This window comes from Triturus cristatus, chromosome 11 (genome assembly GCF_964204655.1).
Source record: "Triturus cristatus chromosome 11, aTriCri1.1, whole genome shotgun sequence".
NCBI lineage: Eukaryota > Metazoa > Chordata > Amphibia > Caudata > Salamandridae > Triturus > Triturus cristatus.
In genome coordinates this window covers 627,656,463-627,674,276 of record NC_140594.1, presented here as the reverse complement: position 1 = coordinate 627,674,276, position 17,814 = coordinate 627,656,463, and positions in this window count along the sequence as shown.

Here is a 17,814-nt window from a genome sequence, read left to right as displayed (position 1 = left end):
GGAAGAAGGTGCACTCAAGAGAGAATGGTGAGTGAGGACTGCAAGTCGTAGGAAGAAGGTGCACTCAGAGAGAGGATGGTGAGTGAGGACTGCGAGTCGTAGGAAGAATGTGCACTCAGAGGTTAGTGAGTAATGACTGGGTGGCGCTAGAAGAAGGTGTACTTTTCCGACATTTTAATTCCAAAGTGCAGCATTGGTAATAAAAGGTTAAAAATATGAAAAATAACTAAATAAAGTAAGATAGAGTGGGAGCAAACTGGCCAGATTGATTTTATTCACACATTAGCGCCACTTTTACAGAGTTTTCCAGTGAAGCGCTATTTTTGTTTTCTTGTCTTTGTTTTCCCTGGGCTTGCAACTAGTGCACCAATCCTGGAGGTACTACAATGTGTGGATTGGAAAACAAAATGTGTACTCGGCTCAGCGTCCAGGGATGTGGTCTTTTTACCATACTGCTTACGTTTTGTAAGGATATAAGCAATGGACATTGAAATAGGTCCATTCAGGGCCCTGTAGTCATGTCCTTAACTTTTCAGGCAAAAGCACTCACTGATTTCTGAACAGTGAGTGTAAAAGAGTTAAGGTAACCATGTTGCTCCTGCTTACATTTCACATGGTTTGCTAAATTTTGCATTCCCTATGAGTGTTTGCCTTTTCCATGATGTTGTTACTTTTTTTTGTAGGCCGCATATTGCTCTTGTCTAGTACGAAATTTAAATTGAGCCGCATCCAGGTGTTTATAGCCGGCAACAATTGGGTTGTAGTTCAAGGCAGTGTGAGTTTTCCTCAGTGGGGCAGTATGGTGTTCTGTGGGGGAGAGGATGTGGCACTAAGACCAGAGCTGCTGAATTTGGAACTGGGGAACCAGGTTTAACCTTAATAACCAGTCCACCAGACCACTCTCCTGAGAGAGCACAATTCCATGCTAGACCTTAGAAGGCTTCGCAAGACCTTAGAAGCCCTGGTGTCTTAGCACCAGCAGGTGGACCCCAGCATGACAAGTGTAGGTTAACCTTCAAGGCTTGTCCACCACAATCCATACTGAAGTTCACCTCCAGTCTTGCGGGCAGGCCTATGCAGCAGCACACTCTAGAGCAGGGTTACTCATAGTACGCTAACAGAAACGGTTTAAAGCCAGGGGGTCTCAGGGACAATTTAAAGACCGCACAGGGTTTATTCCCCAAAATTCAGATAAAAAAAACAGTACGAAACCCTGAGGTCTACTAATGCAAAAAATTGAGAAATTAATAAAGTGAAGTATAGAAACAAACTAAGCCCAATAGATATTTCTAAGGGCAATCCCTTTATAGGACGTAAAACCTCACTCACCATAGGTGACATGCTTCATCATTTGGGATTCTCCTCCCAGAGGAAAAACCTAGTTCCTCTGGGGGCTACAACCCCCTCTCTGAGAGGGAGGAGCTCAGGGATGTTTTCGAAATACACTAAAGGATAAACTACATCCACAAATGATGAGCTGATAGTATGAGTGAGGGGTGCAGTGCTGTGAGAAAAACAGTTAAGTGAAAATAGTGTAGTTAAAACTAGTTCAAGAACGGCAACCAGGTAGGAGAAATATTACTGTAAATATTTCACAGCCGTATATGACCAGGATTAAAAACGTTTACACCACTAGTCGCAGAAGTATAGACTGTGGTGATCAGTCTATATATATTGGTCGACATGTTTCAGCCATCACGCCTTTAAGAATGCTAGGCTTTCATCAGGACCACTTAAGCTACTGCAAAAACACACCTGCGTGAGAACCACACAGGTAAAGGATACACCGGACGTAAGAGAATGACTTAACATGTGTCCGTCAACAGTGTGTTTCACCTTCACCTAAAAAGAAAAAGAAAACTTGGTATCAGTACACCCAGGAAAGTGATGCACTGTACAAAACACTACATCTGACAATTGAAATTAATTCAAAAGCAGAATAACTCACCTGTATAAACTGGGTGAGTCAACAACCTCCACCTGGCAACCGCTCAGGAAAGGAACACCGCTCTGAAAAAGTACGGTAAATATCACTAACAATTGAAACACATGTCCTGCATATTGCAAAGAGGCTTAGCGTATCAAATCTGCTGCACATCCCTCACAAAGCACGTGTGAGACAAACTCAATCTAGAGGGGAGACTGGCTAGAGAAACCTTACTTAGACAAGAATCTAAAGAAAAACAAACATGTTGGGCTCAGCAAAGCGAGAACCAAAGGGAACACAAGTGTGTGCTCTCGCTAAGTTAATGTAAATATAAATGTAAACCACCAAACCTACAGTGAATAGATGGAACACATATACACCTCAAGGGTCCCACATTCCAGAAGAAGAAGAACGAGACCCAAGAGCAAGGTAAAATACTCGAGAGTGAGTTAAATGCTATTAATTCATAACACCCTGCACAGCACAAGGTTAATAAACTGCAAAGGCATGTTTAGGCTACCTCATGTGTAACTCGCAAGGAATAAAAATAAACGTAGGCCAAACGAAAACACAAAATGCCTACCTCTCAGTTGGGGAACCGGAACTGCGGTGAGCCTGAAGCCGGAGGTCCCGCGGAATAGCAACCACTGAAATATAAGCCGCCCACTCCGGGATAAGAAGGCCAATCACAATGCTCCTTGAGAAAGAACCACCCAGGGCGGCCCTTCAGCACGGGCACCAGTTACCCAAGATATCCGGGTTAAAATGTTAGCATGTAATCTGAGGGCAAAGTGCATAAACCAAAAATAAAGGTCAAAACTAGATTTGTGTGACGACCATCAAGTATCAAACAAAATAATATTAACTTGCAGCTATCTCCATTGAGACACTACCTCCATACGCATGCGCCTACCATACGAGTAGTGCGCATGCGTAATAATACTAGAAAAACAGCGAAAGACTCCATCAATGTTCAATGCGTCCAAGCATACCATTTACATAGTGAATTAGTGCGCGAGTGCACTGATCAAAGCGCTAAGAGTTCAGCGGAAAGTAAGAACCAAAATGAACAAATATAACACTCTTATATTGTTAAATAGTATTTTCGCCTAAATAAAAAGAAAAAAGTGGGAAACTTATACAGGTAAGGTGCAAGGACAGTAGGCTGAACATGAGGCATAAAGCCACCAAATAGAAACCCACCCACATAGTCTAATTTGCGAGCAGGGTGTCAAGGTACAGAGACACCTGGCCCTTATAATTATCCTCCATTTCCATCTTTTGGACAACCCTGTCCTTATCCTCCACCGCCTCCCCAAATGTACCCTAACCAGTCTTTTTTAGGGTTTGGCCGCGGCCGTTCAAGAGGAAGGAGACGAAACCAGGTCCATTGGGCAGACAAACAATCAACAACTCCAGCGCAAGGCTCAAGGGAGAACCAAGCAGGTCCGAGCTCAAGCACGACCTTGTCATAAATTTGAGTAACAAGGTCCTTAAACCTGAGGAAGTGTCTCTTTTGAATAAGGGACTTGGTTTTGTACCTTCCTTTAGAGGGGACACTTTTGTTATCAAGCAGGAACTTGCTCAGTTTTTCAGAAAGATCCGTTTGAACTTTTTCTTTCACAATGATTCTAGCACTCTATCTGACGAGCAGGATCAGAACACAGGATTGAGAAATAAATCAATATTCAATCCTTTGTCCAGCCAAGTTCCCTCCCAAGTACTTACGTTTGAAAATGCGGTGTCTACACAAGTGACCAATATTTGTTCCGTTGTGAGCCGTCAGTATCAGAACTTGACCAAACTTGAACGACATGCCCTGACATCTCTTACAACAGATGAAATGATCACGATCAAGCCGGCGGATAAAGGTGGGGCCATCGTGATTATGGATACCACCACCTATCGGGCTGAATGTTTGAGACAGCTCAATGATGGTCGATCATATCGTCAATTGAGCGAAGACCCCACTAAAAGATTGCAACTGGAGATCCAAATCTTGGTCAATGAAGCCAGTACTAATGGCTGGATTACTGCCAATGAGGCTCTTTATCTGGTTAAAACTTCTCCTATTGTGCCGTATTTTTATATCCTTCCTAAGGTACACAAGAATTTGCATCCTCCACCGGGTCGCCCCATAATCTCAGGACTAGGATCCCTGTTGGAACCCTTATCAGCATTTTCTGACTATTTTTTACGGCCTCTGGTTGTCCAAATGCCCACCTAACTTAAGGACACCAAAGACATCCTGATTTTGCTAAGAGACTTGACTTTTGATCCTGAGACTGAGTATCTTGTCTCGTTGGATGTAGAATCACTTTACATATGTATTCCACAGGATGAAACGTTATCTGTCATCGAAACTCTCCTGTTGGATAATCCACCTGATTCCATCACGCCGGTCTCTTTTATTATGTCTTGCGCCAAGATAGCAATGAAAGAAAACTTTTTTCAATTCGAGGAACAGCTATTTCTACAGGTGTCGGGTACATCGATGGGGAGCATTTTTGCTCCCAGCCTGGCAAATCTGTATGTTCATGTTTTTGAGCAACACTACATCTTCAGTATCGACAATCCATACAGAACTCAGATACACGTATGGAAAAGATACATTGACAATGTGTTTGTTCTATGGCATGGCTCTCTGACTTCACTGCTTGAATTTAAGAACTGGCTGAACAATTGCAATATTTTTTTGAAATTCACTTGTGAGCATTCTAAGACTCAACTCCCTTTTTTAGACATCTTGATAACTCCTGTAGAAGGTGGTTTGAGCACTGAATTATATAGGAAACCTATGGCTAAGAATGCTCTCTTACAATATGATAGCTATCATCCACAAGCTTTGCGTGACAACTTGCCTTTTGGTCAGTTTTTACGCCTAAAAAGGAACTGTTCCTCCAATGAGAAATATCAGGAAAGCGCACAAAATTTGTCTAAACAACTCTTGGCTAGACAGAACACGAACAAATTGATCAGAAGGGCTTCCAAACGGGCCTCTAATAATAATCGTGAGGCTCTTCTTGAACCGAAAGTTCTTAAAGACACAGACAACAGGTTGACTTGTGTACACACTTTTTGCAAGTTTTCAAATCAAATTAAGAAAACTATTTTGACCAATTGGAAGATCCTGAACATAGGTGAAGTAAAATTACCTAGACCCCTTTTTGCTTTTAAACGTAGCAGTAACATCCGAGACCATTTGATACATACTCGACCTCGTATTCACAAGTCAGATACACAAAATACTCTATGGAGTTTGTTGCCAGTTGTAGGACACTATCCCTGTGAGTCAGGTGGGGAGGTTTGACTGATCACCACAGTCTATTCTTCTGCGACTAGTGGTGTACACGTTTTTAATCCTGGTCATATACGGCTGTGAAATATTTACAGTAATATTTCTCCTACCTGGTTGCCGTTCTTGAACTAGTTTTAACGACACTATTTTCACTTAACTGTTTTTCTCACAGCACTGCACCCCTCACTCATACTATCAGCTCATCATTTGTGGATTTAGTTTATCCTTTAGTGTATTTCAAAAACATCCCTGAGCTCCTCCCTCTCAGAGAGGGGGTTGTAGCCCCCAGAGGAACTAGGTTTTTCCTCTGGGAGGAGAATCCCAAATGATGAAGCACGTCACCTATGGTGAGTGAGGGATTACGTCCTATAAAGGGATTGCCCTTAGAAATATCTATTGGGCTTAGTTTGTTTCTATACTTCACTTTATTTATTTCTCAATTTTTTGCATTAGTAGACCTCATGGTTTCGTACTGTTTTTTTATCTGAATTTTGGGGAATAAACCCTGTGCGGTCTTTAAATTGTCCCTGAGACCCCCTGGCTTTAAACCGTTTCTGTTAGTGTTTTATGAGCAGCTATCACGGCTGCGGGTCTTACTATATATTGACACATTTGGAGTGTTTAAACTGACAGCGTTAGAGCCTCATCTCATCGCTATTATTGTGTTTATTTGTTTTTGAGCTACTACTTTTTGGTAGGGTTGAGACTGACTGTTTGCTTTGTTTGTATCACTATGGCTGAACGCCAAGGCTTAGCCTTTGACGATACTATGGCTCAGGCCCTTCTTAATACACCGAGTATTATTGACACCTTTCAAGGGCCTTCTATAAGTTCGGAAGTAGATTGGGCCAAAATTCTCACACTTAAGAAATCACACTCACGTGTGTACATACACGGAGCTATCATGACTGAGTACTTGAGGGGTAACTGTGCCCCCACTGGACTCATTGTGACTAATGCCCCCAGATTGTTTTTGGATGATAAAACTTTCTTAAATGATTGGTCTTTGATAGCCTGGAGATGTACCCGGGATTGGCTTATCCTCATTATTAGCACTGCCAAACGGGTAGCCGATGCCATTATGGTAGAAATACAGGCTTTAGAAACCCAAATTAAGGTGACGTTAACAGGTGCCCTTTTCAAAAAACAAAATGAAGAATCCAACAAACATAATAAAGAATTCAAAGACTCCGTACTAATGACCAAAATTAATAAATTCAAAAAAGATCTAGCGTGTTTTTCTCTTGAAAAAGTGTATCCGTACACTAGCGCAGATTATGTGCCTCCTCAACATAATCGACATGGTCGTAGATACGGGTCTGATTACTCCACATCAGGGAGTGATGAATGGTCCAGTGACTCGGACACTGCTAACTATGAGGATTCCTCATTTAGAGGCAACAAAAGCAGAGGCAGAGGGAATAGGAGAGGCCACCGGGGTGGTCCACCGACTTTGTATCCCTCTCAGTGGTGGCCACCTGGCCCTTATAATTATCCTCCATTTCCATCTTTTGGACAACCCTGTCCTTATCCTCCACCGCCTCCCCAAATGTACCCTAACCAGTCTTTTTTAGGGTTTGGCCGCTGCCGTTCAAGAGGAAGGAGACAAAACCAGGTCCATTGGGCAGACAAACAATCAACAACTCCAGCGCAAGGCTCGAGGGAGAACCAAGCAGGTCCGAGCTCAAGCACGACCTTGTCATAAATTTGAGTAACAAGGTCCTTAAACCTGAGGAAGTGTCTCTTTTGAATAAGGGACTTGGTTTTGTACCTTCCTTTAGAGGGGACACTTTTGTTATCAAGCAGGAACTTGCTCAGTTTTTCAGAAAGATCCGTTTGAACTTTTTCTTTCACAATGATTCTAGCACTCTATCTGACGAGCAGGATCGGAACACAGAATTCAGAAATAAATCCATATTCAATCCTTTGTCCAGCCAAGTTCCCTCCCAAGTACTTACGTTTTCAAAAGCGGTGTCTACACAAGTGACCAATATTTGTTCCGTTGTGAGCCGTCAGTATCAGAACTTGACCAAACTTGAACGACATACCCTGACATCTCTTACAACAGATGAAATGATCACGATCAAGCCGGCGGATAAAGGTGGGGCCATCGTGATTATGGATACCACCACTTATCGGGCTGAATGTTTGAGACAGCTCAATGATGGTCGATCATATCGTCCATTGAGCGAAGACCCCACTAAAAGATTGCAACTAGAGATCCAAATCTTGGTCAATGAAGCCAGTACTAATGGCTGGATTACTGCCAATGAGGCTCTTTATCTGGTTAAAACTTCTCCTATTGTACCGTATTTTTATATCCTTCCTAAGGTACACAAGAATTTGCATCCTCCGCCAGGTTGCCCCATAATCTCAGGGCTAGGATCCCTGTTGGAACCCTTATCAGCATTTTCTGACTATTGTTTACGGCCTCTGGTTGTCCAAATGCCCACCTATCTTAAGGACACCAAAGACATCCTGATTTTGCTAAGAGACTTGACTTTTGATCCTGAGACTGAGTATCTTGTCTCGTTTGATGTAGAATCACTTTACACATGTATTCCACAGGATGAAACGTTATCTGTCATCGAAACTCTCCTGTTGGATAATTCACCTGATTCCATCACGCCGGTCTCTTTTATTATGTCTTGTGCCAAGATAGCAATGAAAGAAAACTTTTTTCAATTCGAGGAACAGCTATTTCTACAGGTGTCGGGTACATCGATGGGGAGCATTTTTGCTCCCAGCCTGGCAAATCTGTATGTTCATGTTTTTGAGCAACACTACATCTTCAGTATCGACAATCCATACAGAACTCAGATACGCGTATGGAAAAGATACATTGACGATGTGTTTGTGCTATGGCATGGCTCTCTGACTTCACTGCTTGAATTTAAGAACTGGCTGAACAATTGCAATATTTTTTTGAAATTCACTTGTGAGCATTCTGAGACTCAACTCCCTTTTTTAGACATCTTGATAACTCCTGTAGAAGTTGGTTTGAGCACTGAATTATATAGGAAACCTATGGCTAAGAATGCTCTCTTACAATATGATAGCTATCATCCACAAGCTTTGCATGACAACTTGCCTTTTGGTCAGTTTTTACGCCTAAAAAGGAACTGTTCCTCCAATGAGAAATATCAGGAACACGCACAAAATTTGTCTAAACAACTCTTGGCTAGACAGTACCCGAAAAAATTGATCAGAAGGGCTTCCAAACGGGTCTCTAATAATAATCGTGAGGCTCTTCTTGAACCGAAAGTTCTTAAAGACACAGACAACAGGTTGACTTGTGTACACACTTTTTGCAAGTTTTCAAATCAAATTAAGAAAACTATTTTGACCAATTGGAAGATCCTGAACATAGGTGAAGTAAAATTACCTAGACCCCTTTTTGCTTTTAAACGTAGCAGTAACATCCGAGACCATTTGATACATACTCGACCTTGTATTCACAAGTCAGATACACAAAATACTCTATGGGGTTTGTTGCCAGTTGTAGGAAACTATCCCTGTGGGTCTTGTGCAGCCTGTGGTCATACTTCTATGACCAAAGAGATCGATATAGGCTCGAGTAGACCTTGGATGCTTAAATGTCATACTAACTGTAACAGTACCAACTTGATTTAGCTGATTACGTGTCCTTGTCAGTTACGGTATGTTGGCATGGCCACCCGTCGGGTTAAAACCCGCATCCTAGAACACAAAAGCACCATTTGTTGTGGCAGGTCCTCTACCAAAATAACCAATCATTTTCCTCAGCTAAACATGTTCCATATGACCTGAAGTGGACAGTTCTTGAGAAACCATTCATACCTCCCCACCTGACTGACTGCTCTTCTTTTCTATTTAAACGTGAGCAATGGTGGGTACACAAATTTCAGACAGACATCTGTGGGTTAAATGATGAAATCCCGTGGTTGTCACTATGAATTTCTCATGGTGTGTGTTTGTTGTCCAGGTGATATCTCTGTACCTTGACACCCTGCTCGCAAATTAGACTCTGTGGGTGAGTTTCTATTTGGTGGCTTTATGCCTCATGTTCAGCCTACTGTCCTTGCACCTTACCTGTATAAGTCTCCCACTGTTTTCTTTTTATTTAGGCGAAAATACTATTTAACAATAAAAGAGTGTTATATTTGTTCATTTTGGTTCTTACTTTCCGCTGAACTCTTAGCGCTTTGATCAGTGCACTCACGCACTAATTCACTATGTAAATGGTATGCTTGGACGCATTGAACATTGATGGAGTCTTTTGCTGTTTTTCTAGTATTATTACGCATGCGCACTACTCGTATGGTAGGCGCATGCGTATGGAGGTAGTGTCTCAATGGAGATAGCTGCGAGTTATTATTATTTTGTTTGATACTTGATGGTCATCACACTAATCTAGTTTCGACCTTTATTTTTGGTTTGTGCATTTTGCCCTCAGATTACATGGTAACATTTTAACCCGGAAATCTTGGGTAACTGGTGCCCGTGCTGAAGGGCCGCCCTGGGTGGTTCTTTCTCAAGGAGCATTGTGATTGGCCTTCTTATCCCGGAGTGGGCGGCTTATATTTCAGTGGTTGCTATTCCGCGGGACCTCTGGCTTCAGGCTCACTGCAGTACCGGTTCCCCGACGGAGAGGTAGGCATTTTGTGTTTTCGTTTGGCCTACGTTTATTTTTATTCCTTGCGAGTTACACGAGGTAGCGTAAACATGCCTTTGCAGTTTATTAACCTTGTGCTGTGTAGGGTGTTATGAATTAATAGCATTTAACTCACTCTCGAGTATTTTACCTTGCTCTTGGGTCTCGTTCTTCTTCTTCTGGAACGTGGGACCCTTGAGGTGTACATGTGTTCCATCTATTCACTGTAGGTTTGGTGGTTTACATTTATATTTACATTAACTTAGCGAGAGCACACACTTGTGTTCCCTTTGGTTCTCGCTTTGCTGAGCCCAACATGTTTGTTTTTCTTTAGATTCTTGTCTAAGTAAGGTTTCTCTAGCCAGTCCCCCCTCTAGATTGAGTTTGTCTCACACGTGCTTTGTGAGGGATGTGCAGCAGATTTGATACGCTAAGCCTCTTTGCAATATGCAGGACATGTGTTTCAATTGTTAGTGATATTTACCGTACTTTTTCAGAGCGGTGTTCCTTTCCTGAGCGGTTGCCAGGTGGAGGTTGTTGACTCACCCAGTTTATACGGGTGAGTTATTCTGCTTTTGAATTAATTTCAATTGTCAGTTGTAGTGTTTTGTACAGTGCATCACTTTCCTGGGTGTACTGATACCAAGTTTTCTTTTTCTTTTTAGGTGAAGGTGAAACACACTGTTGACGGACACATGTTAAGTCGTTCTCTTGTGTCCGGTGTATCCTTTACCTGTGTGGTTCTCACGCAGGTGTGTTTTTGCAGTAGCTTAAGTGGTCCTGATGAAAGCCTAGCCTTCTTAAAGGCGTGATGGCTGAAACATGTCGACCAATATATATTGACTGATCACCACAGTCTATACTTCTGCGACTAGTGGTGTACACGTTTTTAATCCTGGTCATATACGGCTGTGAAATATTTACAGTAATATTTCTCCTACCTGGTTGCCGTTCTTGAACTAGTTTTAACTACACTATTTTCACTTAACTGTTTTTCTCACAGCACTGCACCCCTCACTCATACTATCAGCTCATCATTTGTGGATTTAGTTTATCCTTTAGTGTATTTCGAAAACATCCCTGAGCTCCTCCCTCTCAGAGAGGGGGTTGTAGCCCCCAAAGGAACTAGGTTTTTCCTCTGGGAGGAGAATCTCAAATGATGAAGCATGTCACCTATGGTGAGTGAGGGATTACGTCCTATAAAGGGATTGCCCTTAGAAATATCTATTGGGCTGAGTTTGTTTCTATACTTCACTTTATTAATTTCTCAATTTTTTGCATTAGTAGACCTCAGGGTTTCGTACTGTTTTTTACTCATAGTACGGCCCACGGGCCGCCAGCGGCCCGGCAAGCCTTCCTCAGCGGCCCGCGGACCTTGGAGACATCCTACATGTGTTTTAAAAAAAAATTATTAGTGTAAACACTGCCGGTTGCAGCAGCCCGGACTCAGACTCTGCTCAGTGGGGGCCGGGGGATTCCAGTGAGTTTCAAAGTGGAGATGCAGGCGCCTAAGAGGTGAAATACAACAAAGCTTTATTAACATGTAAATGGTCTTTTAAAGACCTGTGAAGTACTCGGGTGCGGCTGTGTGTGAGTGCTGGGAAGCGGTCTCAGGGCGGCTGTGTGTGCGCGCAGGGAAGCTGTCTCAGCCCAGGCTGAGGGCTGACACACACACGGGTGAGATGACAGAGGGTGACGGAGAGAGGGAGAGGGAGACAGAGGGAGAGGGAGGGAGACAGAGGGAGGGAGAGAGACAGGGAGAGAGACAGGGAGAGATAGAGGGAGGGAGACAGAGAGAGAGAGAGAGAGAGAGAGACAGAGGGAGGGAGACGGAGGGAGGGAGATGGAGGGGGACGGAAGTAGGGGGAGGGAGGGAGAGGGAGGGAGAGAGAGGGAGGCAGGGAGACGGAGGGAGACAGGGAGGGAGGGAGACGGAGGGAGACAAAGAGAGACAGAGGGAGACGGAGGGAGACACGGAGGGAGGGAGATGGAGGGAGGGAGATGGAGGGAGATAGAGGGAGGGAGGGAGAGGGAGGGAGAGGGAGGGAGGGAGAGGGAGGGAAGGAGACGGATGGAGACGGAGGGAGACGGAGGGAGGGAGGGAGACGGAGAGAGACGGAGGGAGAGACACAGAGGGAGAGGGAGGGAGATGGAGGGAGGGAGACGTACGGAGGGAGAGAGAGGGAGACGGAGGGAGGGAGACGTATGGAGGGAGAGAGAGGGAGACAGAGGGAGAGAGACAGAAGGAGAGGGAGGGAGACAGAGGGAGAAAGACAGCGGGACGGAGACAGAGCGGGAGAGAGAAGGAGGGCGACAGAGGGAGGGCGACAGAGGGAGGGCGACAGAGGGAGGGAGGGCGACAGAGGGAGGAGGGCGACAGAGGGAGGAGGGCGACAGAGGGAGGAGGGCGACAGAGGGAGGAGGGCGACGGAGGGAGGGCGACGGAGGAAGAGAGACAGGGGGAGAGGCAGGGGAGAGAGACAGGGGGAGAGAGACAGGGGGAGAGAGACAGAGGGAGGGAGGGGGAGGGAGGGAGAGGGAGGGAGAGAGAGGGAGGGGGAGAGGGAGAGAGAGAGAGAGATCTGTGTATGCCGGGTCTGGTGGCTCAGTGGATGAAGGCGTCTGCTTCAGGGACCTGTGTTCAACCTCATGGTCACAATTTTTTTTTTGCTTTAGCCCCTCCCCCTCTGACCCCGCCCCCACTGGTGCGGCCCTCGGCCACAAACCACACTGTAAATTTGGCCCCCGAGAGAAAGTTTGTGAGTACCCATGCTCTAGAGCAACAGTGACTCTGTCACTGAGGTCACAGGACCCTTGAGAAGGGCCAGCTCTAGAGCGGTACAACCGGTGTGACCGCACCTGGTGCTGACTTTGGGTGGAGGCATTATGTTTGCTAGTATATTATGGTTTTTAAAGCACTTGCTGCCTCCAGCAATTTTCGGCAACAATAAAAATGTCATTATGGGGGGGGGGCGTGGCTTGCAGCCAAGCGAGATGGCCGCAGCCTAGTTGGGCTCCGGGGAAGAGATCGACTCCCCGTTCATCTGCCATTCATCCGAGCAGTGATCCGATCCCGCAGGTCCAGAAACGTACGGCGGACACACAGCGGCGCTACCGGATCCAACTCCTGGGTCCCTCGGACGCCTGGGACGGAATCGGCAGGATCCGGAACTTTGCGGCCCGACTCAGCGAGTGCGACCGGGGCCTCGAGTGGCGGGGTGACCCTGGGCGAGGCGCGACCGGACCGGCCTGGCCCAGCAACCACTGACGGCGGCGCTGCCGGAAGAAGCCGGGGCAGAGATGAGGCGAGTGCTCTAGTGAGGGAGGCATAATCGGGTCTGCTGAACTCGATCGGCCCGCAACGAGGAACCTGCACGGGGCGCCGGGGCTGAGGCGCGAGCTCCGCTACTTCTCCGGGGGGTCTGGCCCGCACTTCTGGGGGCTGCTGCCTGACGCCGAGGGGGCTTCCTCGGGCCTGCGCTGCTAGTGGGGACCGGTGGGGCGCACCGTGGACTGTGACCCTGCCATGTGCCGGGCCCCGCTGAGGCGTGCAGCCGGCCCTGCTGATCCGCAACACCCCCCGGGGGACGACCTGAGACGAAGCACGCTCCCTGGGCTGCCTGAGGGGTTCGTGTCCTGCCTGGAGAGCCCTGGTGTCTCGACTCCCCGCTGATCTGCAGGAGTGTCCTTTGAGAGGCATCCCCTAACTGCGCCATGAGCGGGAAAGGAACCAAGGGGCACCACCAAGGCAAGCTTGATAAATTCGCCTATACCAAAGACCCCGCGGTGTCGGACAGCGGCGGCCGCGCGGAGAAGATGGCGGCGACCACCAACGCACCGAAGGTGACACTGGAGGACATTATGGCGGCCTTAACACAGGTACAATCAACGGTGGGGACGATTTCTACGGACGTGACCCTGCTTCGCGCGGACTTCCAGAAAATGTCCGCCAGGGTTGCGGAGGTGGAGCAGGTAACAGAGACTCTGGCGAAAGACTCGAGAGGCCTTCTGCAGAGGGTGTCGCAGTTGGAGTCAGAGAACAAGCGTATGGCGGCCCGACTGGATGACCAGAAAGGGCGCTGTCGCCGCAATAATGTGCGCATTATCGGGATTCCCGAAAGTGAGGGGCACCCAGCCATGGACCTATATGTCGAGGAACTGATCAAATCCAAGTTGCAGCCCCGGGGCCTCTCAGCATTTTTCTCGGTGGAGCGAGCACATAGGGTACCGGGAGGGCGTCCGAAGGTGGGAGCGCCTCCGAGGCCCGTCCTGGCCCGCCTGTTTAATTTCCGAGACAGGGACGCCATTCTGCAGGCGGCGCGGGTGGCGCCACCTATCAAACTTCAGAACTCCACGGTGTCCTTCTTCCCTGACTATACGGCTGCGGTGGCGGCGCAGCGGCGGAGTTTCGTGGAGGTCAAGAAGAAACTAAGGGCCCGAGAACTTCCATATGCAATGCTCTTCCCGGCGCGTCTTCGTGTGGCGGCGGAGGGCAAGACTCTCTTCTTTGACACAGAAGGAACAGAGTCAGCGGTATCCCTCTAGGACAGCACCGGATTATCAATTAACCCATTGAATGAATTGGTGACAGATTCAAATTCACCCTGTGTGTGCGCTCTTGAATAGTACCCGCTGACACAATACCACCCCAGACACTGGGGCAAAATGAGACATAAACAGCAAAAGGCGCACCACTTCCACAAATGTAAATAATATCAAATTAGTCCATGTACATGATATGTTTTCTTTTTCAAAAAATCTTCTTTATTATTCATTTGTTAAAGTGACATTTAAGAACAGCCAAAGCAGCCGACGCGTTTCGTCCAACTTGGGACTTCTTCAGGGCTGCAAAATGTATATATAAAACAGTATATAAATACCACGAATAACCACATCCAGTATATACAAATCCAACAAACATAATCTTTGACACAAGACAAATTCAAAAACGTATTACAAAAAAGAAAAAAACGTTACTTTTAACAATACACAGAAGACATGAACAAGCTAAAAGCAGGATTGTAGGTGAATTAACCGTTAATGTAAATTCATGTTCGGCATTTTTCAGATAAGAACAACCTATCAACATATTGACATGTTTCTGGTTAAGTAACAGTTTAAGATTGCACATTTATGGAGTACAATTGGTTTCTTAACCCAAGTCTCATTCCTCAGCCAAATTTGCATTGACCGTAATTGATTTGGTCAGAAGGAATTATGAGTTTGTTCTCAACTGACTCAATAAAGTTTTAAAAGGAAAGCAACAAGCGAAAGAAGAGACCCAAGGGTGTACCCACCGTAAGAAACAATAAATCTGTATATGTTTGTTTTCTTGAAATTTCTAGAGCATCATTCAACGTCACTAGAAGAAGTCAAAGTGAGAGGGCATTAATCAGAGGAATTTCCTAATGATTGTAAATATCAATTTAACATAAATACATCATATGTTGTGACAACCTAAGTCCTGACCGGAAGAAGTTTAACAAGGAGATAAGCGTAAGAAGAGGCGTATAAAATGGTTTCATAGTACGCATTAGCAAGCGTGTTAGTCCTAAGCAAGTATTCCATATATACCCCTAAGAAGACGTTTTTTATATATGAAAAGGAATAAAGAAAAGGGAAACTCCCCCTGGGGGTATGTGTACTTACATTCATAAAATAGAGAATATGTCGATTAGGATACAGGTCTATGTCAGACAAATGGCAGTCGCTGGTCTCGTCTTTTTTAATATAGCACCGGGTCAGAAGTTTATCCAATGATAAGGATAAGAGTCAAAGTCTTTAAAATGCCTAAAAGTAAGAACACAACAGTCTAATAATCCAAAAGGAATCAAAGTGTGTTAAGTTATTTAGACACACTCAATCATTTGTTTATATGTTGGTAAACTCATATTTAGAAACTAAAAGGAATGACCTAATGAATAAAATGAGGTATCTGATCAGCCTAGTTACAACCAAACTAACAGTATAAAATGGAATGGTACCAATGTCACCATCCATAATGTTTTAAGATTAAAGGTTATGTTTATAAGTAGGTCCCAGTGCTAGCATAGAGAATCTGGTTAATGTCGTTTTGACATAAAGACATGGTACTAAAATATCACCAGCCCTTAAATGTTTACTCAATAGAGATTTAAATTTGTTAAAGTAAAAGAGGCAAGTTAGGTCAGCTAAAAACCAGGGAAAGAGGCACAATCCAAAGTTCCTACAGAACCTACCCGATTCCGCATGTTCAAAATCCTGGACGGGACCCAATCCTTTAGCGGTCTGTAACAAGCAGGACTCGCGCTCGCGTGTTTAAATAGTGTTTGACCCTATGTGAACTCAAAACACCTGAGTCCCGAGCCTCGTTTCCGGGGATTCACATCACAGCACAATCGGTAAGAAACTGTGAGTAAACTCAGTTGCCATCTTAGAAGGGTAAACCGTATCGATTAATCTCATGCGAAATAAAGCATACAATTAGATATTTTATAACTAGTGAACACTAGCGATAAGCGATCGAAGAGCAATGTATGCACCGTATATCTAAGCAGGTGACAGTCCATTAGTGTTGTTTTGGCACAAACAAATCACAGCTCCGTGATAAATCAGAAGGCAAGCGACCCCGCGGCCATGTTGGAATGGGCATACTTGAAAGTATCAGCTTTATGGGTAGACAAATTTGCAACCTATAATCCTAAATCCGATATGTGTGATAATTTAGAAAAACAAGGATAAAAAACCAAACAGAATTAAATCAGTAACATAGAATTTCGGCTTTTTCATGGCACGGGCCTCGTATTTCGGCGAACGTCAAGGCTGGCTGCCATGTTGGGAAAGTAAAGTACGCCGTATTAGCTCAATGGAGCTGATCGTGTGTCTCAGAAAACCAGGGAAGGAGTGTACATGGGGATAAAGTGCCCCACGGATTTTAGATCGATAACATTTTAAGCTTATTCAGGGCACGGGCATCCCATAACAGCAAGAATCAAAAATAGCGGCCATATTAGAAAAGTAGAGTACATCGTATTTGCTCCAAAGAGCCAATCATATGTCTCAGATCAGAAAAACCAATGTGCATACAGGATGTATTCCAAAGTATCAACTCATGTATGTAGTGTCGTGAGGGGTCGCTTTGGAGTGTAAGTATCTAACAAATCGTATGAAAGAACCGATGTTATACATTTTGTTTATGAGGATCAAACAGGGTTATAACTATTATTAGTGATAAGTTACTATGTTACCGATCACCCAATAGGATTCAACGAGTCCAGTAACATAGCCTGACGCACCAAGAGGAGACAACATGGTTAATGTAATTGACATTAACGAGAAATTATTAAACAATAGCTGTAGTGAATAACAGGTTGCTCTGTTACAAATTCATACACAGGGAACAAAAGGTCCAACAACCATGTTGTCTCCTCTTGGTGCGTCAGGCTATGTTACTGGACTCGTTGATACTTTGGAATACATCCTGTATGCACATTGGTTTTTCTGATCTGAGACATATGATTGGCTCTTTGGAGCAAATACGATGTACTCTACTTTTCTAATATGGCCGCTATTTTTTATTCTTGCTGTTATGGGATGCCCGTGCCCTGAATAAGCTTAAAATGTTATCGATCTAAAATCCGTGGGGCACTTTATCCCCATGTACACTCCTACCCTGGTTTTCTGAGACACACGATCAGCTCCATTGAGCTAATACGGCGTACTTTACTTTCCCAACATGGCAACCAGCCTTGACGTTCGCCGAAATACGAGGCCCGTGCCATGAAAAAGCCGAAATTCTATGTTACTGATTTAATTCTGTTTGGTTTTTTATCCTTGTTTTTCTAAATTATCACACATATCGGATTTAGGATTATAGGTTGCAAATTTGTCTACCCATAAAGCTGATACTTTCAAGTATGCCCATTCCAACATGGCCGCGGGGTCGCTTGCCTTCTGATTTATCACGGAGCTGTGATT